This window comes from Equus przewalskii, chromosome 28 (genome assembly GCF_037783145.1).
Source record: "Equus przewalskii isolate Varuska chromosome 28, EquPr2, whole genome shotgun sequence".
Lineage (NCBI taxonomy): Eukaryota > Metazoa > Chordata > Mammalia > Perissodactyla > Equidae > Equus > Equus przewalskii.
In genome coordinates this window covers 21426776-21449925 of record NC_091858.1, presented here as the reverse complement: position 1 = coordinate 21449925, position 23150 = coordinate 21426776, and the positions used below count along the sequence as shown (strand labels likewise).

General features: G+C 40.4%; 1 protein-coding gene across 1 annotated transcript in view; it reads right to left on the bottom strand.

Moving 5' to 3' along the window:
* The window catches only part of TRIML2 (tripartite motif family like 2), a 66102-nt gene extending 43644 nt beyond the window's left edge, over positions 1-22458 (bottom strand). Inside the window, exons 1-2 of the mRNA XM_070598298.1 lie at positions 22233-22458; positions 8972-9107 (exon numbers count right to left, since the gene is read on the bottom strand). The gene's annotated coding sequence lies outside the window, so the exon portion shown is untranslated. The remainder of the gene's footprint in view (positions 1-8971; positions 9108-22232) is intronic.
* Positions 22459-23150: the final 692 nt, after the last annotated feature.

The window sequence follows — 23150 nt, the reverse complement described above, 5'->3', positions numbered from 1 at the left end:
CCTACTTGTGATGACTACACAAGAACACAGAAAAACAAGTAATCTACAACGCCCGATGAATTTTCATTAGGTCTCCCTTCCTCGCCTCCCACATGGACACTCCATTGTGTAATTTGTCAGAAAGGAGACAGAAAAGCCACAGAATGCTCATGTGGACAATGGAAAACATTGGCACCAAAGTCTCTGAAATATTTCCAAGGTAGGTGTTACCATTTTAGGGGGAAAAACGTTAACATGAAATTCAGTTGAAGAAAAAGAAAATCTCTATGGATCACTTTCTCATCTTTCATGGAAGTGCTTTTGATCTTCACCCTTGTGAGCATCTCATTACCTAATTAAAAATATAAGCTCATGGGGCCAGACCGGTGACACAGTGGTTAAGTTCACACATTCCACTTTGGCAGCCTGGGGTTTGCTCGTTCAGATCCCTAGGGTGGACCTAGGCACCACTTGTCAGCCGTGCTGCAGCAGGCGTCCCACATATAAAGTAGAGGAAGATGGGCACAGATGTTAGCTCAGGGCCAGTCTTCCTCAGCAAAAAGAGGAGGATAGGGGGCAGATGTTAGCTCAAGGCTAATCTTCCTCAAAAAAGAAAAATAAACAAATAAAATGAAATCTCTTAGTGATAATAAAAACACTACGCGCATTTAAAAATAAATAAGTATAATAAATGGGAAATAAATGAAAATAAAAGCCATTCTAAAGTGGTCATCTCGTGTTCATTCTTCCAGTCTTAGCAAGGTCACATCTTGGCTCTGGGCTTCTAGGACATGGTGTGAACTTTTCTGGTCATTAGCTTTGCTACTTGAAGTACTATACCCAGAGGGGTGGGCCATGTAGCCTTATTCAACCATTGGGCTGAACTCAATGGGTGCTCCAGCAGATTACAGATGCCTCAGATATTGATTCCATCAGCCATGGGATGCGGCTTGAGATGGTCTCCATCAGCTTTGGAAACTCTTCCTCCTCTTCCAGCCTTATAGAAACACGTTAGATGTGTGCCACGACATGAGAAAAATTGGAAAACACTGCCGCCTCGCCCCCCCATAGGAGATCTATCTATAATATGTATATGATACGTTGCTCACTTAACTGGGATGTTCGGTTATAGCTTTCTCATCGACAGCTGGCAGCACAGAACCAGGTTTTGTGAGGCCTGAAGCTTATACAAATGAGGGAATCCTCTTGAGGAAAAATAATAAGAAATTTCAAATGAAAAATTGAGGTCCAGGGACTTAGAGGATCTCAGACCAATCAGGGGCCTGAAGGTAAAGTTTAACTAGTTGCATGGTACATCTGCCTCTGGGGGTGCCGGATGCAAGATGAAGTGCAAAGGGAGTAAGTCAGAGCTCCCGGGTTCGAATCTTGGCTCCTGCGCTTACTGACCGTACAGCCCTGGGCAAGGTCATTCATCTCCCCGGACCTCACTTCCTTCCTCAGTACAGCGCGCTGGAAGATAGCGTCTGCCTCCAGCGGGGTTGCTGTAGCAAATGCCATATACTTGCACTTAGAATACTACCTAATTCAGGAATAGCTACTCAATAGACATTAGTTACTAGTAGTTCCTTACTAAGCATCATCTACATTAGCCCGACTCTGTCTGCAGTTTTGAATACTGCCTGCTGTGGCTTCGTTTCTCATGTTTCTGACCATGTACTTCTAACTGAATTCAGAATATTGCCTTCTCTTACTCATCGCTACCTTCACAGTCCTGGTTTCCATCCCTGATGGAAACTCTTCCTCTAGTTTTGTGATGACCTCAAAGCATATTGCTGGTCCTTTTGAGTGCTTAATCCTAACTCTGGCTCCTTATCTCTGAGGATGTTTTCCTAAAAATTCTTGAGCATTTCAAAACTTGCCTGTGATTTGACTCATTCACTCTCTTCCAGTTCATGATTCAAACAGTAAACTCTTTTGAATTATAAGTCACAATGTTCCGAGCTGGTGTTTCTTTCTTGGTTGTGTTTTTAACAGTGATGATGGATCCACAGTTCTTGCTTCAAAAGGAGACTTCCTCCACCAGTTTTGTTTGATTCCCTTTTGGTGAAGGACAGCCTCTCTTCAAAGAGTGTCTGAGCCTCCTGCCCTCCATCCAGACCGGGAAGAAGCGTCCAGTGTGCTCAGGAGAGGAAGATTATCCACCAGGTGAGGAGTGTGAGCATGGGGTGTGTGTGTGTGTGCGTGTGTACAGTGCATTCATGGTGTGTGTGTAGTATGTGGTGTATAGTGTATGTGTATGTGTATAGTGAGTTTGTGGTATGCATATATGTGGTATGTAGTGTGGTGTGTGTGTGCATGCGGTGTGAATATGTGGTGTGTGTATATACTTTGTGTGTGATATGTGGTATGTGGTGTGTGTGTGTGGTATATGTGTGGTGTGTGTATAATGTGTTTGTCATGCGTATGTGTATATATGTGGTGGGGTGTGTGTGTGTATTTGGTGTGTATATGCAGTGTGTGTGTATAGTGTGTGTGTAATATGTGTTATGTGGTGTGTTGTATATGTGGTGTGGTGTGGTGTGTGTGTATGTATGTAGTGTGTATATGTGGTGTGTGTATAGTGTGTATGTGATGTGTGGTATGTGGTGTGTGTGTGTGATATGTGTGTGGTGTGTGTGTCGTGTGTATGTGATAAGTGTTGTGTGCATATGGTATGTGAGGCTGTGTGTGTATAGTGTGTCTGCAATGCGTATGTGGTGTGTGTATGTGGGGGTGTGTGTGGCATATGGTATGTGGTGGGTGGTGGGTGTGGTATGTGTGTGTGTGTGGAGAGGCGGGTGTGGTGTAGGAAGAGTCCTGGGGGAGCTTAATTTCTCTTCAGAGTCTCTTCTTCACAGCTCCCTTTCTTGACGCATCTCATTGTGCCCCTTCCAGTTGCCCCTCTACCTTCCCTCAATTCTCCTGGTCTTCCAATTCTCGTTTCTCAGAAACGAAAAGCTGGCTTCGTAAACCTGCTTCAAGAAGAGACTCTCCTCAGGGGTCTCTTGGACCCTTTGTTTCTGCATCTGGGGAGGCAAATGGCGCTGGGGTAAAGGATGCCCAGGAAGGTCGGCGGCCACCCACGGAGCAGGACCCGACTGATGCTCGGTCGTGTGATCCCCACACGCGTCTGTTTTCCTGCAGAAGCAGCCAGGAGACCCTCTCGGGGCTAATTCCGGGGCTTTCATGTCGCTTTTACATACATCCTAATTACGTCCTAATTATTTTATAACTAGTCCTATTGTATTAATGAGCCTCATTCAAAAGTCAGTTCTAAGCAATATAAACATTAAGCATTACACTATACAATACACAATATGCTAGGTTTTTTAAAAATCTTTTTATCTTGTTTGTTTTTTGGGCTCTGGACATGATCTTAGGAAATAATATAAGATTTCTCCTTTATTCGTTTTGCATACATCTAAAGAACTGTTACACTCAGTTAAAATTTTATTAGACATTTTAAAGAGTAACTGCTAAAAGTGTTGTCTCTTTCGAGATGCTGGAAATGTTCTGCGCTCATCTGATTACATCTCATGTTCAGTTTGTGAAAATACATTGAACTGGAAATTTATACGTTCAATTTCCTTATGCAAATTGTCCTTCAGTAGAAACTCCTAAAAGAGTGGCTGCCTCTTATTGCAGGTTGGGTCCCTGTGAAGCAGGAACAGACACTGAGCGGGAGCTTAGCTTACGGGTCATTTATTTTATAGGGAATGCCCTCGAGACCAAGATCTTCCTTCCTTCTTTGCTTCCTTCCTTTCTTCTTTCCTTTCTGCTCTCCCTCCCTCTTTCTCTCTCTTCTTTCTTTCTTTCCTTTTTCCTTTCTTTGTATTAAATATAAATATAAATGCTTTATTATTTATATTAAATAAAAATATAAATGCTTTATATTTTCTAAGTGGTTAAATGAAATGTTTCTATGCATCATCTTGTACAAAGATCCTTGTAAAAAGGATCTTTTTTGTTCTTTTTCTTTTCCTTTTAATTTTGTCATGGTAAGAACACAGCAGGAGATCTACTGTCTTAATAGACTTGTAAGTGTGCAGTACCATATTGTTAGCCACAGGCACAACACTGTACGGCATCTCTAGAACTTAATCATCTTGCATAACTGAAACTTTATACTTGGTTTCTTCCTCTCCCCAGCCCATGCAACCACCATGCTATTCTCTGCTTCTATGAATTTGACTAATACTTTTTTTTTTTTTTTTGGTGAGGAAGATTGGCCCTTAGCTAACATCTGTTGCCAATTCTCCTCTTTTTGCTTGAGGAAGATTGTCACTGAGCTAACATCTGTGCCAATCTTCCTCTAATTTTTGTATGTGGGATGCCACCACAGCATGGCTTGATAAGCGGTGTGTATGTCTGTGCCTGGGATCCAAACCCATGAACCCCGGGCTGCCAAAGCAGAGTGTGCAAAATTAACCACTATGCCATCAGGCTGGTCCCTGACCAAGGCTTTTGTAATGGAGGGGAAGGAAGCAGGATTTCACAGAGGGAGAAGTCTAGCTGAGATGCAAGCCCAATGACAGGCTGCTTTGGCCATGCACAGGGGGAGCTCTGGAGCTAAAACTGCCCTTCAGGCTGGAGTGGATTGGAATCCGGACATAGATGGCCCAGCCTTCTATGTTCTGCCACTGATGTGTCACTGCATGTGGGTTCCTCTAGGCAATGTGGCTCTCTGCCTCTGAGGCATCGCCTTAAGGGTCTCACAGCTGTAGCTTATCTGCCCCCAGGGCTCCCAGCAATGAAGGCAACAAACCTTCGTTGCTGGGGGACCCAGGAGATGCATCAAAATGCCCCTCACAAGGCTGGAGACCAGGACTTGAGTTGGGAAGGGATGGAACAGACTTCTGTTAGCCTTTCATCTTAAAGTTTCATACTATTTAATTTTAAGAAACTCATGTGGATGTATCCATTTAATTAAATGAAGAAGTGCTAGACATGTCCACACACCAGCATCATTCTTTTTTATTTCTTTTTCTGAAGAAGATTAGCCCTGAGCTGACATCTGCTGCCAATCCTCCTCTTTTTTTTTTGCTGAGGAAGACTGGCCCTGAGATAAGATCCATGCCCATCTTCCTCTACTTTCTATGTGGGACGCCTGCCACAGCATGGCTTGCCAAGCGGTGCCATGTCCGCACCCAGGATCCGAACCGGCAAACCCCAGGGCACCAAAGCAGAACATGCTCCCTTACCCACTGCACCACTGGGCCAGCCCCCATTCTTTTAATATTATATACAGCATGTGATTCTTCTGCCCACAGAAGCTAAAATTGGGCTTCGTCATCTGAATTGAAACCAAGTGTTCATGTGTATGTCGCTTTACTTCCATGTGAGTCTTCCACAAAATTCCTTCCCTGGATTTTACTTTTGTCTTATTTTATTCAAGATTTGCCTCACTTACTACTTTTTACTTTGATTGATTTCTATTTAGTAATTTTCGTCTCATTCAGGACATTAGCTTTTGTTTAATCGATGGACTGACTGTTCTTCATTGCGTACTTTTGATCAACTTCCTCAAATTCATTTTTCCCATGGTTATCCTCTACTAGAGAAGAGAATTCAGAATGGAAACAAGTTAGAGTGAGAGGAAGAAGCTTGAAAGGTATGGCAGCCATGGGAATGCGCCTCTAAGACCTCCGGTTACAAGGAGTGTGATTGACTAAGGGCCCAGCTGCTGAACTTTGAAACCTATCACAGCATCTGTGCATGAACCATGCTTCACACAGACTGCACCTGAGTATGACCCAGAATGGCAGAGACACCTGTGTGGACCCATTCCTGAGACTGAGACATACAGGACTCCTCCGATGGTGACTATGGCTTGTGAGTTCCTTGACAGCTTGCCAAAGCAGTCATCCCACCTTCCATCCAAACTTCTCTCCCTTTCTCCTTCACTTGGGGTGCAGCCTTAGCCAGCTGTCTCCCTGTTTCCTTTACAAGGAATTGTGTGCTGATCCCATAGGACTGGGACTGGCTCAAGAGGATTCTGCACATCTCTTCTCAACTCAGGGTTCAGGGACACCATGTTGATAGCTTGAAATGGGCTAAAGCTGGAGTAGTTACATCAAACAATCTACAATCCAGTTTCTAGGTGAGGGGATGAAGCACACAGAGCTTGAGTCACTTGACCAGGTACAAAGAGCCAACAAGTAGTAGAGATAGGATTTGAACCCAGGCTGTCTGGCTCCAAGTCTGCGATTTTGAACCATTGTCTTAGTTGCAGAATAAAATATATCCTTCTCATACTGAATGTACAAAGCTGTACTTATTAACTCTTTAGGAAGTGGACAAGCAATTTGATTTTTTTTCTTACTAGCTCCTATTGGGAAGAAGCTAAGAATAAGTCTTTAAAAAGCACAAGCTATGGAAGACACATGATCTACTCAATAGTGCCTCAATATTCTGCTGCTAGAAGTCAGATTCCATTTTATGTACCTCTTCTCATCTTTTCCACGTTTACCTATTACTTTACAGACAATATCTTGGTTCCGTGTTTGGGTCCAGATTCTTGCCATTTCTCTGGAAGCTTGGTCCTCGGGGGACTGTCCCCTCGCTTTCTACTGCAACAGCTGATCATCAAAGCTTAGAGCTTGGATAAGCAAGCCCATGGAGGTGTGCTGAGCCGCTGCTTTGAAGCGTCTTTGGTTTGTTTATGAAATCAAGGCAAACAGAACACCTGTGACTTGAGGCACTTTCTATGCAGATGTATTTTCTCTCTAATAAGATTGTAGTCTCTTGGATAGTGCATCCCGGATGGACAATAATTTCTCACATTTATTAAACATCTATTTTAGGCCAAGTATTGTGCAAAATATTTACTCTAAAGAAGTTGCTCAATGCCACACATCTGTCAAGAGGAAGACTTAGACTTTACCCAGGTCCACTAACTCCAGAGGCTCTTTGTTTTACCCACTGGGCTGTATTATTCTTCAACAGAACTTAGTTAGGTCAAGGAGCTGGTTTGTTTCATCAAGCGTTTGAGTTTGAAGGAAATTGTGGTACGTAAATGTGGAAAGAACAGTGAATTCCTCGGCTTTTAGAGATAAAAAATTAGTCCTAATGACAGGTTGGGGCTTGAGATGGGACTTTTCCAGTGACTGTCAGATACATTCTAATGGAAGTAGTAAGACAGCATCAATTTATTCTAGGAAGGACTGAAGATCAAGAAGAGAATAGAGTCAAGCATTGAGCTTTAGAAGAAGTCCTCAGTTTAGCTTAGAGAAGCAGCAGACCAGGAGGGTGGAAGACTATTAAATAAAGGTCTGTTGAGAAAGCTTTGAATCAGGACTGTGGTCATCGAAATACTGGAGACTACTGTACTATTTTATTTTATTTATTTATTTATTTATTTTTTTAAGATTTTATTTTTTCCTTTTTCTCCCCAAAGCCCCCCAGTACATAGTTGTATATTCTTCGTTGTGGGTCCTTCTAGTTGTGGCATATGGGACGCTGCCTCAGCGTGGTTTGATGAGCAGTGCCATGTCCGTGCCCAGGATTCAAACCAACGAAACTCTGGGCCGCCTGCAGCGGAGCGCGCGAACTTAACCACTCGGCCACGGGGCCAGCCCCTGTACTATTTTATTTTATCAAGTCCATTCATAAAGAATTTCTAAGAAAAAAAGTTACAGGGGTCAGTCCCATGGTCGAGTGGTTAAGTTTGCATGCTCCGTTTCAGTGGCCCAGGGTTTCCCTGGTTTGGATCCTGGGCGCAGACATGGCACCGCTCATCAGGCCATGTTGAGGCGGCATCCCACATAGCACAACCAGAAGGACCTACAACTAGAATATACAACTATGTACTGGGGCAGCTTTGGGGAGAAGAAGAAGAAAGAAAAAAAAAAGAAGATTAGCAACAGATGTTAGCTTATGTGACAATCTTTACAAAAAAGTAAATAAAAAAATTAAAATAAAGGGCTGTTTACAGCAGAAAAAAAATTACAGGTAAGAAGGAATCAGATGTTATAATAGACTATTTTTTTTTTCCTTCCCATATCTGAGTTTTCTTCTCCTCTTTCTCCATTCTGCATTTGGTTGACCAACACAGGTGAAAATTTCATTTACTTTTTTGGGGCACAAAGTGTAAGATCTTGAAATGACTGCAAAATTTAGTCTTAAAACAGAGGATCACTATTGTAAAATCTCATGTTCTTAGTTAAAATTTTATTTACTTTTTTGGGGAGACAAAAATGAAAAATCTTAAGATGATAGCACAATTTAGTCATAAAACAGAGGATCGGCATAGTAAAATCTAATGTTCCTGGTACCACAGGAAACTACCAATATTTCAAACCAAGCATCAATACTCTGGATCCTGAAATAACCAATAGTTTTCTCAGTATGGCTGAGGATTTGCTGACTGGCAGATGGAGATGTCCATCAGTGTGTTCCTGACAATTTGGTATAATTGGGTAGAGTGTCAACATCTTGGATAGCAGATGCTTACTTTTAGAATATTAATAAAAGGTAGTGGAGCGAGGCCAACTGATTAGGAAGTGGGGCATCATAAGAAATCAGTCAATAAAAAGAATAATCCCCAGAGTTTATACATATTTATCATTTTATTACCCTTTAAAAAGGTGTTTTTAAAAAGAGACTCAGGATTATTTTTGCCTTTTCCTTCTACTGAAATCTACATGCGGACAGTTTTGAGGCCTGTTACTCCTGTATTTTACTTAAGAGAAAAAAACCACTGTTTGAGAAAGTTGGTAGTTAAGAAGCCTACTACTAAATAACTAGAAACAAAGGAAAGGAAAACAATTTTGTCAATTTGGGCCAGTGCTGACCAGCTAATTGTTTTGTATGCTAATTAAGTTTCAATCAGAGGAAAAGAAATCAATGAGCTGAAAGGGCATCTTGTTTAAACTAAGAAACCTACTCAAAAGTTTGCGGACAAATTTTCTCTTTTTAAAAGAAACAATGAAACCTCATTAAGTATAACAAAGATACATCAAAATCCCGTGGATTAAATAGCAGAGAATTTTACCTTTCTCTCACGTAACAGTCCTTGATGATTAAGTGGTCTCTGCTCCGCAGAGTCATGCAGGAACTGAGGCTAGCAGAGTGTTTCTGCCACCCGCATACATGGCTTCCCCGTCAGTTTTAGTCAGGACCATTTCAAGCTAGTGGGAGTAAGTGGGGTAAGGAGAAGTTGAAGTCCAGAGCTAAAGATGTCTCTTTAACCATGTGACACAGAGGCTTCACCTCTGTGTTCATCTCAGATTCCACTAGTCATCTGCTCACACGTATCTACAAGGGATGTTGGGAATCATGTGTAGCCAAATGCTCAGAGAGAACACATCTGGGGTCAACCAGCAGTTTCTTCAGCAGTTGTACTAAAATTTAACTTTACACTTCCTGGGTGACAGAAATACTTTGAAAATCATTCAGGTTTTCCATTCCCTATCACCCTTGGGCTAACTATGTTTTGGAATCAAGATTTTTGCTTTATAGAAAAGTAATAAATTACATGGACTCTAGGTTGTGTAACAGCCCAGTGGGTTTGAGGCCGCACCCCTTAAGAAAATCAATTAATATTTCCATAGTGAAATGTCAGATTATTGATACTAAGTGAGATAAAGAAAGACTAAAAATATCCTCCTGGCAGCATGGGGCAGATTTTGCCTCCAAATAAATTTATGCCAAACTTAGGAAAATGCTTTTAGCTTTGCATCTTGAAATTGTGGATAAGGACTTGTGGAAGTGAATTAACAATAAGACCATATAATTTAAGTATGATTAAATAATTTAAAAGCAAAATTTTTAAAGCAACGATAATGGCATGAGGTCAAATAATTCTTCAGTTCTATTCTTTAAAATTATAGTTTCTTATATATACATCTATTTTTGTGACAACTGCAACTAAAATAATGACAGAATGGCTTAGAAGTCTGGGAATAAATAGCTAAAACAGGTTCCACGCCCAGAAGCAAGTCTAAGGATGCTGGAAGTGATGAGAGGGAAGAAGAAAGGATGGAGGGTGGGAGATAGGGGGAAGTCTCTGTGCTCCCTGGACAAAATTGCTCAAAGTGGCTCCTTTAAAAAAGTGAGGCAATTGACACTGTGGTTGTTAAGATGATGAAGGAAAGCATGATTGCAAGAGAAGGTGGTCAATGAATGATGCTAAAAGTACCATTTTTCTCTCATCCGGGACCGACTCTTCCCCCAGCTTGACCCCAGGATCTCTCCCCTTTCCGTTGGAACCAGACTAGGCATCCACCTTCAAGCACTGCCCTGAGCTTTCCTTCTCCCCCTCTTTTTCGCATAAAAACCTCACAACTGGATGCACTTTCATTTGCATTTGCTAACTGTCCCTTAGTGTGCTCACGCTGGGGTGCTCATTTTCTTCTTTGCAGTCAACCTTATGCAAGATGTAGAAACTACCACTTCTTGTTTATTCTCAAGAAAAACTGGTTCAGACACAGGAGTCTCATGCAACAGGTGCTTGTGGCTGATCAGTAGAAGAAATGCAAATTTGGTACTCTCCTCTGAATGCTCTCAACTTCTCTCAGGGTACTATGACCGAGAAGTGAGGGTTGGGAAATCTCTATGTGAGGAACAATACCACTGAGGAAGTTGTCAATCTTTTCTGATGAGGACTAGTAGCTGGATTGAGCTTGTCCTTCACACATATTTGTAATGTCTTTGTGAAAGTCCTATCAAAGAAGGTAATTAAAATAAATAGACTTTATTTTTAGAGCAGTTTTAGATTCACCGCGAAACTGAGTGGAAAGTACGGAGATGTCCCATATACCCCATGCCCCCCGCACGAACAGCCTCCCTGACCATCAACATCCCCCACCAGAGTGGTACATTTCTTACAACTGATGAACCTACATTGACACATTACTGTGACCCAAAGTTCATAGTTGACATTAGGGTTCACTCTTGGTGTTGTGCATTCTATAGGTTTGAACAAATGAATAACGACATGGGGCCCCTTTTAGTCCTGTAAAGAATAGTTTCACTGCCCTAAAAATCCTCTGGGCTTTGCTTATTCGTCTCTCCCTCCCTAAACTCTAGCAACCACTGATCTTTTTACTGTCTCTATAGTTTTGCCTTTTCCAGGATGTCATATATTTGAAATCACACCATATGTAGCTGAAGTCTTTTAGATCAAGAATTCAGTGGGACTTTCATTTATGCTTTGATAGACTGCTTCCTTACATTTTCTCCTGCATCTGTGTGAGACATCTTTACTCTCCTCCATTTGCCTGTAACTTAGGGAATGACTCCCCGTTCTCACCATCTGTGCTGTAAAGATGCCTGACAACTGAAAACAGCTTAGGTTTAATAGCTTGGTAGGCGACTAACCTTTGGCATATCTCCCTTAGGAAGATCTGATCAGAACACTCACATCAGAATATAGTCAGTTTTGCTATAATGCTTGCTTCAAAAATGCAAATTTGTTCCAAAACAATTGAGATATCAGAGAATAACTTGAGCATAACAGGGATTCATGTTTGCTTATGCATGATTTCATCCACAAGAAACACTAGGTGAACATAGAAACTGTACTCAGTTGAACCTAGCCACCCAGGAATGCACAAAGCATGTGTACTCACGCACACGCACACACATATCTCAAACACCTGCCAGCTACCTCAATTCACTCCATGTGTGTGAGTCACACCGCTCACACCGCTCACACCGGCATCACACCTCTCGTCTGATTTCTCTCTTTTTCTTTGCCTCCTGATTGCCCTCCTTTCACCACTTCACAATAACTCACAAGTTGCGATCCTTCTGACGTCCATGTCTACAAGCAAACTTCAGGTCTTTTTCAAGGTAAAAAGTCATATTTATTGTAGATTTTATGTATTTCCTAACCATTTAACAAGGGGAAAATTGTACTTCTCCATATATTACTGTCCTATTTTTTTTAAATGAGTCACTGAGAAAGTTTTTAAGGGTTATGCTCATAAACCCATAAGCTATGTGGTTTTTATTGCACAATTTTGCATAATGCGGTGATTTTGGGGAACACATATGTACCACTCCCGCAGAACTGACTGCACGTAATGGGATGTTAAAGTGGAACTCCTTTTCTTTAGGATTCCACTGAGTGTCAAGATCATCTGTGTGCCAACCTCCTCATTTTTCCTTGGGTTAAATTTGCAAAGGAGTTGGAAAAAAGTAGCTTTTTCATTGACTCTTGTTTTAGGTGGGCCAGCGTTTAAGTTGAAGCAGCAAGAGGAGGTTTACGCAGAAATTGGAGGCTTTCTCTGGAGAGAGTAATCTGTGTGTTTGGGACCCTACATCCCCCCTCTATGGGAGAAGGATGGAGCTTACTTTCGCTTTACCTCCTGCCTGGTAAGGGGGCCTTCAGGCCTCTGAGACAACTGACTGTGATTCTATAGACAAAGTCTACAGCCTGGCTGGAGTGGCCTGAAATACATTGGTCAACACTCAGTTTTGTGTATCCTGCCATGACTGCATGAAATAACCATTCAGTAGGGTGTCACTGGACGTGAGAAACAGTGGAGGTGGTGGCCCAGGGGAGCTGTGGACAAGATCTAAGGACATAAGCAGAGGTCAGAAGGGAGAGAAGATACTACTCTCCTGGGTTTGAAGATGGAGGAAGGGCCACAAGCCAAGGGATGTAGGTGGCCTCTAGAGGCTGGAAAAGGCAAGGAAGCAGATTCTTCCCTAGACCTTCCAGAAGAAACATAGGCCTGCTTACACTTTGATTTTAACCTTGGAAAAGGATTTCAGATCTCCATAACTGTGAGATAATAAATTTGTGTTGCTTTAAGCCACTACATTTGTGGTAATTTGTTACAGCAGCAAAAGAAAACGAATACATGTTAAGGGTCTAGGCAGAGGGGAGGGTGGAGGAGAGGGAAGACCTTCAACTCTTGAGAGCAAGAATGACAATCACATTTGTCCACTGAGTGTCAATTTAGCTCTAGGGGCTGGGACAAACCTCACTCAGGACTTGGAAGTGCTGAGATCATCTGGTAGTGCCATAGCCAATGGGACAGCGGACTCAGTCCAGGCAAACACACCCTACTGACTCTATTGATGACGTATTCTGGTTGCTATTGGCAAAATACCTTTTGTTTGTGAGTAAAATGATGCTGTTTACAAGCAAAGTTGAAAGCATAACAGATTTTCAATAAACTCCTTAGGGCTCATTAGAATAGGGATCAATTTTATGCACTCTCGTTTGGATAGCATCCTTCTATGACTAGAGGGCGGATCCTGAGCTGCCCATTGTGCTAGGAATAGGGAGAGGTGCTCAGAGTAGTTGTGTGCAAAACGATTTTAGAGTTGTTCAAGCCGAGTAGAAGCACAGGCTGAGAGACCTCACGGGGTTCCTGCATCTTTGCGCTGTGATGGAATCAGTGAGCAAAAGTTAGAAAAGTTTTCTTCTCTTCCTCTGTCTCCTTCTTTTTCTTCATTCTCTCTCTCTTTTTCTCACCTCTCTCTGCATTTAGATTTCATTGATCTAAACAGAAATATGGCTTATCTTCTATGTATGCTGACCATTTTTCTCCCTACCTCTTCACTTTTGTATCACCTTTCTTTATGGGACACAGTATGGAAGTCAGGTGAAGCTGGGCTGGGCTCCAAGTCCTTAACTTTCTTTCTGGCATACTGAATATAAAACAAATGTTGCTTTTTGTCTGGTCCTTCTTTCTTAATCCATATCATAGTGATGGGCACACAGTGGAAGTATAGAATACAGTCTCAGAGAATCCTGCTGTAATTTCAAGCCAAGAAGATACATGGACACCGATTAGTCATACAATGTGAAGATCAATGACATCCGTGGTCTAGGTGGTCCAAGAGAGAAAGGGCTCCAGAAAAACCTAATGTGACTGTATTCAACTAGGAAAAGGGAAATAATATTATTGTATGAAACAATATTATTATGTACCAGGTATTGATTAAAATGCAAGGTACTTGCAAATATTTCACTTCTTTACTATATTTACAGGCACATCGTGGTGTAGGTTTAATTGTCAGACAGCACAATCTTAGCATTTGGTATAATTTAGGCTCTTAATAAATGTGAGGAATTTGAAATCAGAATGGGGTTTGAATCTTTACTTTTCTTCTTAGAAAGTTTTTGACCTCAGACAATTTTCTTAACATTTTCAAGACTCATTTATTAAAGCAAGCTTTTTTTAAGTACCTACATTGGGCCCACCACTGAGGAATAACAGATAAAAAACAGAATCCCTGCCCTATAGAGAAAACCATCAGCTTTTAGTTTCCTCAAGTGTCAAAATTTGGATAGTAGTATTCATCTTACAGTGTGTTGTGAGGATTAAACGAGATAAAGCTTTAAGAGAGTGCTTCACATTTAGAAGAAACCCAATAAATGTTAATTTCTTTCTTTCCCTAGTGGCAGCCTAGTGGGAAGGAGATTTTTCACCTGGGAAATCTTTATTTGTGTTTCTCAAATAATACTAACACTGCCTTGGGGGTGACTGGCTTTGAATAATAACTATGGAAACAATATTAGAGTGCAGGTAACTCTCTAGACGGGTGAAAATTATAGTGAGATTTTGGTCAGTCTCCAATATTGGAAAATAATCTTGTTATAAGAATGACTAGTGTATACAATTTTATTATGTGGTTGGATGTACTGGAAGATAACGCTTTCTTCATTGACAGGGACAAGTGGGAAATAGATGAGACTTTTTAATCAAATTAACAAAAGTATATATTAATTCTCTTGGATTTCTAAGAAAGCCAATGTAGTAGCTATCATAAGGTAAGACATGACAGAAAAGAGTGAAATATCCCTTAGTACAATAATACCATTGTCAACAAAAATCTCTGGAATACAAGAATTCAGTTAGGAAAGCTTTATTGTTCATACAGTTTGCAAACCAGCCAGATGTGGCCTCCAGCAGCAAACTGAAAGGATGCTCCAGGAGAACAAAGCAAGGCGGCAATCTTTATAAAAAAAGTTCCCACACAGGTTCCCACTCTAGTCGCTTATGCAAATGATGGATACAAGTTTGCTTAGTCCTGATTGGTTGGTGTGGATCACAGTTTTATTGGTTAGGCCCAGGTGGCTGTTAGAGACTTTTGTAAAATCAAGAACTTTGCCAGAGTCAAAAGCTTAAGAGCGGATTCTGTGGTTTTTTCCGGGAACAGAGCCTGTAACTGCATCTTGGTACAGTCATGGCAGCTTGACGCCATTTTGTTTTTAGGTCCCAGTTAGCTACACAGAGTCCACCTTGTTCTCAGGGGTCTTTTTTATTTAATTTTATTCCACACTGTGAGTATTGATTCACAAAAGGTAGGATTAAAGTTCTTACTAACAGGAAGACTATTCTTTCCTCATATAAAACTAGACTGTTTTCGCCAAGAAAATAAAAGCTTGCCTGAGAGGTGTACTTTCTTCTTAGGTGTATTTGTGAGGAAGCCTCCCCAGCCCTCATAATGGAGAGTTGAATGAGAGGAAGGGGGACTGCTGTTGATGCTACCAGCCAAAGGCCACCAAGAACACTCTGTAGTCAGCCAAGGTGAGGTCATTGGTACTGGTGACAACAAAGAGACCACACTATGGGGAACCATGGGGCACCTCAGGAAGAGAGTGTCAGAGGGGCTTGCTATGGAGTTTGGGCTGTGTTAGGTGATTTGGGGTGCAGGATGAATGAAATCTGGTTTTTCTCTGATGCTGTCAGAAATGGTGGAAATTCTATGATAAAGTATCTTAACTCTTATCTAGAGGGCAGGAGGAACGAAGCAGACCTTTTAAACTGAAGTTTGCAAAGAAGTGGCCATTCATGTTAGCCTGGTGAAGGAGATGTTTAGACATTATTGTGGTTTGCACAGTGTTCTTGCTTTTAATCTGTGCTCAAACACATTTATGGAGTGGTCCTGTGTTTGTCTCCCTCCATCACAGTCACTGAGTGGCCTTGTCTGACGTTGGTGTTCTGTGAAATTGTTTATGTTCAACAGAACACCAGGCCGAGCTGTGAGTGCCAGGCTGGCTCTGGGCTAACAGCTGTCAAGAGCTGCTTTGTTCTTTCTGTCTCTTCCGCTCTCACTCATGTGTGCCTCTTCCCTCCCAGCCAGTAGGAAGGGGCAGTGGCAGACCCAACAGAAGGAGCCATTAGCTGTTGGCATCTGGAACAGGCCTAAGGCTTTTTAGTTTGCAAGACACGAGAAAGATAGACTCTCTGTTAATAGGGGGAAGGGAGGCTGGGGAGATGGGGATTGAAACAGGGAGGTTAGAGAGAAAAAGAGAGAGGTTGGAGAGAGAGACAGAGCAGGGAGAGACCGAAGGTCTGTGGAGACACTTTCCGAGTCTATAAGGTTTCTTCTCCTGTTATGTGCAAGAAAATGTAGGTTACATGGGACTTACCCATGGGAGTGCTCTTTTGAAATCCACCGAATCTAATAGTGAAGACCTTTGTGCACCTCTGTTGGAATTTGGTTTATGTTTTGCTTTGGCAGAGCAGGAGGTACTTGGAGAAAGGGCCGAAAGCTCATCTTCAATCTCTTTCATGAATTACATTTGAATCAGCTCTCTAACGACACAGCCCCTCACCCGTACTGTCTTAAATCTCCCATTAATCGCTATGCAGGTACCACAGGCAGCCAACAAGTTAAAGAGATGAAGGCATTATTCCAGGAGCAGGAGAACATGCTCTCTGTATGTGCAAAAACGGATTGAAACTCCAGCACAGACAAATGAACTAAGAGTAGTCAAGATTGAAAAGCAGGGGCTGGCCCTGTGGCCGAGTGGTTAAGTTTGTGTGCTCTGCTTCGGAGGCCCAGAGCTTCGCCGGTTCGGATCTTGGGTGCAGACATGGCACCACTCATCAGGTCATGCTGAGGTGGCTTCCCACATGCCACAACTAGAAGGACCCACAACTAAAAATACACAACTATGTACCAGGGGGTTTTGGGGAGAAAAAGGGAAAATAAAATCTTAAAAAAAAAAAATTGAAAAGCAACATTTTCACAATGAGCTGTATCCTGCTGTCCTGGGTTCCCTTAGAGCAATATGACGAAGTTTTCTGTAGAAGGCTTTGATAAGAATTGTCTCTTGAATAAAAAAATATATTTGTTAATGAGGAGTTATCTAATTAATATATTTAAACTTTAAACATTTTTCATGCTTTGATTTGGTCTCCCAACAATTATTTTTAGAGCAATTTTTTTGAGATACTCCTGTAGTGGAGAGCATCAAAAACACGTTTGGTGGTGCACAAGAGTTGTACCAGTGGAGGTCAGGAATAAAGCTGGAATTCCATACAGGAACTGACCTCAGTCAAAGGATGCTATGTGCCCCCTCTCCAACCCCTGTCACGGCTACAAATCTACCAGGAGTGCTGATAACACAGAGAGAAAAGAACTGCCAGCGACTCTGCAGACTAGAGAGCTCAGATGAGAAAAGGCAAGGACAACAGCAGCTTCGCCAGGGCTCATGGCACATTGAAAGGAAGCACAGCCTTGCGTGGAAATGACTGACATAATAATGACAGAAAGCTCAGGCTTTGAGCAAATCTGTAAGCAAACATTAAAATTCACAGGGATTAGAAATTATCCTGAAGGACGAGGTGGATGACCCTGGCAGGTGAAGTGGGAAAAGAGCAGTGTGGGACAGATCGCTGGATCCAGGCCAGGCATAATTGAGACTGTCCCTTGTAATCACATTTTTGGAGAAAATTGTATATTGGAACTTGATTATCTTCCTATGTAGGTAAAAAATTATTTTTGCAAATAAGATCACAAAATAAACAGTATATTATTTTCACTATAGATTAATAATGACTTTAGTTATTCTCTAGAAATCCTTTGTCAACATCAAAAATCCACTAGGTTCTATTTTTCAAATATCATAGAACAAAGAAAGGAGACTTACCCCCACTACTTTATGAAATGCAATCTTGAAAAGGCATTCTGTTTGGGTGAATTAGATGTGAAACATTTTTTTTTTCAGATTGAGAATTTTGTTTGCGTTTAAACTGTGAGACCAAGCTGAAGACAAAAACAATATGCCTCAATACATCTTAAAATTATTATTAAATCTAGGACCAGAATGACCTTCAGAACATTTATTTTAAATTTTGTTTAAATGTGTTTATTTGTAATATATAATGCAAGTGAGTTGTTCAAAATTAAAGTACAAGAAGATATATAATGACAAGTAAACATTCTAGACTCCTTTTTTTGGCACTGTGATGAGCCAGGGAGCTGGAACCTTCCAGCTCCAAAACAGGGAAATCAAATGAGGTCAGGAACAAAGACAGCTGGAGTCCAGGGCAGTGCCTGAAGGTAGCAGGTACGTTGAGACAGATCTTTGCCCTCCAGTAGGGGAAGGGAGAGCAGTACAAAGTCTCTGCTCCTTTTAGGATGGGAAGTTGGGTTAGAAATCCCTTTCATAGAACCAGAGGAAAACAGAAAGGACCATTCTATCTCAGCATTGGTTCGGGTTGAACTTAAAAAAATATCCTCTTGCCAGTTCTCACCTGGATCTGGAGTCTGAATTTCTACCACTTTGATGTTCTTAAATCTGCAAGCAGAGAATTTTAATTGAAAGTGCATAGAGTCTATAGTGGACCCAGGTAATTAAGAGAAGCAAATGTCAATACTCCTCAGAGGAATAAATCCACAAACCAGGCCTGAGAGTCACCTCACAGGGAGAGTGGCAACTACCATGAACTAAAAACAGAAGCCATAAAATATGTGAGAAGGAGTCGTCGTGAGCAGCTGCCAACAGAGACAGACCTGCAAAGACATTAGATATTGGAATTAGTGAATACAGATTATAAAATGGTTATGCTGACTATGTTTAAATGAATAAAAGCAGAAATAAAAATATGAGTAAGGAAGCAGAGATTTCCAAAGATTATCAGATAGTTTAGGGAAAAAAATACTAGAAATAAAAACTAAAATAATTGAAGTGATAAAAAAATCAATGGAAAGTTTACAACAGCAGAATAGATCACAATGAGGAAAGAATTAGTAAACTAGATTACTTATCTCTGAAAAGTTATATAGAATATAAGACAAAGAAATCAACATATTGAAAATACGAAGGGTTAAAAGACAGGGAGGAAATCCAACATAAATCTAATCACAGTTTGAAAGGGAGGTTTTAGAAAAAAACATTAGAAAGAAAATATTTAAAGAAATGATGGCTGATAATTTTTTCAGAATTAATGAAAGACGCAAAACCTTCAATTCAGGAATCATAATACATCCTAAGAAGGATAAATAAGAACAAATCAATTGTAGGACACTTATAGTGCAACAGCAGAACACCAAAAACAATAAAAGATCATGCAAGAACAGACATTTCGCCAAAGATGGCAAGTAAGCATATGAAGAGATGATCAACATCATATGTCATCAGGGGATAGTAAACTAAAACAATAATGAGATACCACTTCATATCTAATAGAATGGCTAATATCTAAAACATTGACAACACCAAATGTGGCAAGGACGTGGAGCAACAGGAACTCTCGTTCATTGCTGGTGGGAATGCAAAATGGTACAGCCACTTTGGAAGACAGTTTGGCTGTTTCTTAGAAAACTCTACATACTCCTTCCAAACTATTAAGCAATCGTGCTCCTGATGTTTACCCAAATGAGCTGAAAAATCATCTTCACACAAAAACCTGCATACAAATATTTACAGCAACTTTGCTCATAATCGTCAAAACTTGGAAGCAACCCAGATGTCATTCAATAGGTGAGCAGATAAACAAACCAGTACGTCCATACAATGGAGTATTATTCAATGCTAAAGAGATATGAGCAATAATACCACAAAAAGAACCTTAAATGCATATTGCCAAGTGAAAGAAGCCAATCTGAAAAGGCTACATGTTGTATGAGTCCAACTATATGACATTCTGGAAAAGGCAAAACGATGGAGAGAGTGAAAAGATCTGTGGTTGCCAAGGGTTAGGGGAAGGAAGGAAGGGAACAAGAGGGCAGTGAAGCTAACCTGTATGATTCTGTGGTGGTGGATACATGTCATTACACATTTGTCAAACCCCATAGAATGTACAACACAAAGAATGAACTCTGATGTAAACTATGGACTTTAGTTCATAACAATGTATCATTATTGGCTCATTGAATGTCAGAAATGTACCACACTAATGTAACACGTTAATAATGGGGAAACTGGAATTGGTGGTGGTAGTTGTGGGGATATATGAGAATTCTCTGTACTTTCTGCTCAATTTTTCTGTAAACCTAAAACTGCTCTAAGAAATAAAATAGTAATAATAGTAAGGCCTGAAAGCAGCTAGTCAAAAAGACAGATTACCTGCAAAGGAACAACAATTACACTCTTAGCTGGCGTCAAGAGTAGCAATGAAGACGGTAAACAATAGAATTGTATTTTCAAAGTGTTTAGAGAATATAACTATAAATTTTAAATTGTGTACATTGTGAAACTCAAGAACAAGCATGAAAAAAAGCTATTTTTTCAAACATACAAAAAATGTGGGGGGCTGGCCCTGTGGCCGAGTGGTTGGGTTTGTGCACTCTGCTGCAGGCGGCCCAGTGTTTCATTGGTTCAAATCCTTGGTGCGGACATGGCACTGCTCATCAAGCCACGCTGAGGGGGCGTCCCACATCCCACAACTAGAAGGGCCCACAACAAAGAATATGCAACTATGTACTGGGGGGCTTTGGGGAGAAAAAGGAAAAAAATAAAATCTTAAAAAAAAAAAATGTGAGTGTTTACTACCAAAAAACACCTCTGGCTAAAGTTTTGCCTGAAGTCCACACTTAAGGAAAAAAGAAAGACTATCTAGAGTGAAGATCTGACACTCAAGAAAGAATGACATTGGAAAAGAAACTAAAAACATGTGGGTAAATTGTAACAAATATTGATTGGATGAACAATAACAAAAATGTCTCACAAGTAGGGTTAAAAATACAGGGAAAGCTAAAATATAGGGCAAAAATAGTCAACCAGGAGGGGGCTGATGGGATTAAATCATTCTCAGTTGCTTTCGTGTGAAGGAGTTCGAGTGTGAGGTGGCTGCTACTGTGCATGGCTCTTGGAGTTGTGTGACAGAGTGGCCCTGAGGTGGAGTGAGGCATAAAGTTTTTGTATTAAAAATTTCAGAAGTAACCATGAAAAGGATAAAGTGTCTATCTTCTAAACCAGTAGAGGGAAAAAACGTAGAATGAGAGAAAACAACTATTTCAGAACAAGGAAAGAAGGAAGAGAGAAGACATATAGAAAAATTAACACAAATAGAAAATGAGAATGCAGTGGTATAGATGGATAAAAAATATATCAAGGCTAATAATTATTGTAAATTAATTGAACCCTTCCAATAAAGAATCAACTTGTAACCCTAGATAATAAAACAAATTCAACTCTATACAGGAAACACTTAAAACGTAAGGATAATAGAAAGATGAAAGCAAAGGAACTGAAAAGACACATTGTGCAAATGTTAAGCAAGGAAATGCAAATAGTTATAATTAATAGCAACAAAATGTTTTCCATGAAAAAAGCATTATAAGAGGAAAGAGAGTCACTCATAGGTTCAATTTACCAAGAAGTTATAGTAATTCTAAATATGTACATAACTAATATAATAGCTTGAAAATATATAGAACAAAAATTGATATAACTACAAGGAGATATTGAAAAATCCATCTTCAGAATGAGAGACTTTAGCATACTTGCTCTGTAACTGATAGATTAAGCAGGAAAAGAAATATCAGTAAGAGTAGAGAAACTTTGAAGAAAAAACCCCCAATATTTATGTGATGGCTATGCATAGATCCCTATAATAGCAATTGAAGCACACTGACTATTTTTCTCCGAAAAGCACATAGATTATTTGTACATGTTGACACATGTTTGGCCATAAAGCAAGTATCAATATATTAAAAAATATCAGTATCACAGAGACCACATTTTTGACTAGGATGCAATTAAGTTAGAAGTTGGTAACAAAACATCGTGAAAAAATTCCATGCATTGGGGCTATTTTTTAAAAAGTATACTTCTAAGTAATTAATAAATCTATTTATTATCATATTGCAAGTTAGAAAATACTTAGAACCAAAAGAAAAGAATGGCACACATTAAAATCTGAAGCCTTTAGCTAAAGTGGTGCCTAGAGGAAAATTTATAATTGTAAATCCACATGTTAGAAAAGAAGGAGATTTGAAAATCAATGAGATGAGAATGCAACTTCATGCCTGCATGCAAACGCAGACATCTGCCTAGACTTCCTGGCCCACCCTTGGGGAGATTCTCCATTCAGAAGCAGCAAGGAAGTACTCACCAAACTGCTCTCTTCTTCTGGTCACTCGTAACTCGCTCTTCTTCAGTGCTTGTTTTCTCACATGTTATGTGAGAATTCACGCTCCTGCTGCCACCCACCTCCCTCCTCATTGTAAGTATTCTGTTGTTTTCAATGGAAAGTTCAAAGAACTAATCCTTGACTACTTCGTGAGGACATTTTTGCTCGTTCTTTTTGCTTCTCTTCCACCCTTTGATTTCACATTCGTACATCCAACAGAAGTTGTAGCATTTGGTTTTAAAGCAAATCAATCTCATGATGTGACTACGATGTTATTGCCACTGCAGTGGATTCCTTGCCTGAATATAACTGCCAACAAACCAATGACTTGAGCAATGTAAACATCACATTCTTGCCAGACTTAACTAAAATTTCCCAAGAATTCGGCGGTACCCTTAGGAGAGCCTAGTCTTGGATTAAGAGGTCTCCAATTGACCTGAAAGGAGTCATCAAGCATTTGACTGTGGGTGATCTCCCAGTGGACTGAAACAGAAGAGATAATTCTACTTAATATAGCTCTTCCAGTACAGTGAGGCTCATAGAACAATCTTTCCCAAACTAACGCCAAATTCCCACCCAATTAAGACAAATCTGAATGCTTCTAAAGAAAGCTTCGAGAAGGAAAATCAGCCAATTATTCTCTGGACACTTGCAGCTTCTCAGACCAAGGGAAGAGCCACGTGCTGGAATGCGTTCTTGATATTCCAGAGAAATATTTGAAATGACAAAAATTAACAAGCCTCTAGCAAAACTGATTAGAAAAAATGTCATAAATAAAGATTGAACAGAGATTTTACAGGGAAAAGGATAAAATAAATAACAATAAAATAAATTTTAAAACAGATTAAATGGACTAAAAAATATATAACTTATAAATCTGACTTAAGAGGACATAAGAAA